The following is a 2,723-nucleotide window of genomic DNA, read 5'->3' on the forward strand; positions in this document are numbered from 1 at the left end:
CCCCTGGGGGGATGGCCACGCCGCAATCCCTTCTCCTCCATTTTCCTCTCAAGATCTTGGGCATGCATGCACACGCGCCCAGCATGAGTTTAAGCCACTGGATCTGGGACTCGAACCGCGGTCGACTACATGGGAGTCCAGCGACATAGCCATTACGCTAACTGCTGGTCCCAAACTGTACTGTTTTTAAAAACTCTTTTTTTCCCTTTCATTGTATATGAATTATCATTACTCATTGCCCTACCTTCTGTGGAAACATTGTCCATCCTCAATTCATTCTTGTTTGGAAAAGGGGGAAATTTGAGCTTCCTTTTCTTTCTTGTGCACTAAACTCATCATATTATTGAGTACATATCATAAAGAAGGGACTCTGGTAGGTACTGTTAGAAATAAAAGGATGAATGAAACCACCTCTTTGCCTTAGGATAGCTAACACTGACACAGAAGAGACAGATGGACTCATTAAAGACTAAAATGCAATGTAAACATTAATGAGTACTATTTACTGCCAAGAGAGTATAGAGAAAGGAGGGATAAATTCCATGAGGAGAAGTTGGCAGTATTATATTGTTAAGTATTTAACAACTGACCATCTGAGGGTAAAAGCCTTGATTTGCACTGTTTGCTAATTTATGGTACAAATATTTTCACCATGGCTGATTTCAAGTCGCCAATGTGATATCGATTGGCTCAAAAATTTCTGAAAAGGTAACAATTGTCTTTTGCAAGTTGGTACAAGCAGACTCTAGATCACCACTGTATTGGAGACAGCTTCTTTGTGTAGGAAGAAAAGATAATATGCTGGCTTATTTGTGATGTGTGTGTAGAGGTAGACATTCTAGAAAAAGGGAGAAATCCTAGAAAAAGAAGAAATGTGGGTAAAATCTAAGGTATGACACCTGGTATACCAGTGTGGATGGCTGTAGTATTTGTGGTGGAAAGAAAGGATAGGAGGTGCCTCAGTAAAAGATGGCTGGGAGCTGCTTTGACTAGCCCTCTCCTCTCAAGTAGACTCACTGAAATGACAAGGGACAAAGTGAAACTTCAAGATCTTAGCCTTGATTAAACATACAAAGAGTAATAAAAGCAATAACCATGTATTCACCATTCAGCTTAAGAAATTAAACATCATTAGGGCCAAGAAATGGTGAGGTGGTTAAGGTGGCTGAATTCTCCCACATGGCTGACCATGATTTGAATTCCAGCCCTGGTGGATTGAAAAGCATGCTAGCAGGTGTGCATGAGTATGTGCCCAAAATCCCAATAGGAGAATAGAGGAGAAGGGATTGCAGCATGGCCATCCTACTGGGGGATGATTTCTCATTCTCCCTCTCTCTATTTCACTTGGTTGCTCTCTTCTCTGGTGAGCGCATGTACCCTATCATAAAAAAATCTAAAACAACAAGAACAAAATTAAATATCATCAATACAGTTGATTATTATATGCACATTTGTACATGTGCACATACTCATAATATTTCCCATAAATATACATATATAAGTAATTATGAACCTGTATTAATAGCTTATGTATGAATGTATGTTTTTAATATATAGTATTGCTTATGTATTTTTTAAGAGATTTTGCTTTGGTATCTGGTGCATATGCTTGCCAAAGAGACAGAAAGAGACAGAGAGACAGAAAGTAAGAAATCACCCCCCAGGGGGTATGGCTACACTGCAATCCTTTTTCCTCCATTCTTCTCTCAGGATTTTAGGCATGTGTGCACACACACTCGGTGTGAGTTCCAAGCTGCTGGGTCCAGGACTCAAACCATGGTCAACTACGTGAGAGTCCAGAGACGCTACTATTACTCCATCTCCTTGTCCCACTTAGGTATTTTTAAACTTTATGAAAAAGGTTTAATGGGAAGACCATATTTTTCTGCATTATACTTCCCCTTTGCCATTAATATTTTACTTTTTATTTTCTCATGTTGATACTTAGTTTTCTGATTTACTCATTCTTTTGCTTTATAAATAGAATGATTATTCAATTTGTATTATAAAAAAATTAAATAAATTTTATTTATTCCATTTTTTGTTAATGCACATGCAGGTCATTTCTGATTTTTGAGTTATTACACATGTTTCTGCTTAGAGGATTTTTGTACACCTCTCCTTTTACATGTGAACTAGAATCTCTCCAAATCAAATAACTAAAAGGGCATATACTGCATCCTAGTGAATGTTCATCTTCTTCTTTACTAGATATCACCTAGTTATTTTTCAAAAGTGTTAGTATATTTTCCAAAAGTGATAATATGACACATCTACCAGTTTATGTTGTTTTGCAGTGCTATCAGCCTTTGATACCGTCAGCACTTTAACTTTTTTCCTAGTCATATTGAAGTGAAATTGTATCTCATTATGACATTAATATGTATGATTTGTGAGGTTGAGCATCTACTTAAATAATTGTTTTTCTCTTTGGGGAATTTTACAAGTTTCATAACTTGTTCATTCTTTTACTATTCATTTAGCATTTAAGAAATTATTAACATTTAAGAAATAAAGAGTAAAATGTATGTTTGGTGTAAATTTTTGGGATAACTTGAAATGCTGGATTGAAGAGAATACAATGAGATTTTAAAACTAGAAACTTTATCTTTCTTTTTTAAAACATGAAATTTCTTTTTTAAAAAAAGGATTATTTATTTAATTTAATTTATTTATTATTGCTTAATTTACTACATGGCATGTGTGCTTACCAGAAAGAGACA

Source organism: Tupaia chinensis, unplaced genomic scaffold (genome assembly GCF_000334495.1).
Source record: "Tupaia chinensis unplaced genomic scaffold, TupChi_1.0 Scaffold000248_1, whole genome shotgun sequence".
NCBI classification, from domain to species: domain Eukaryota; kingdom Metazoa; phylum Chordata; class Mammalia; order Scandentia; family Tupaiidae; genus Tupaia; species Tupaia belangeri.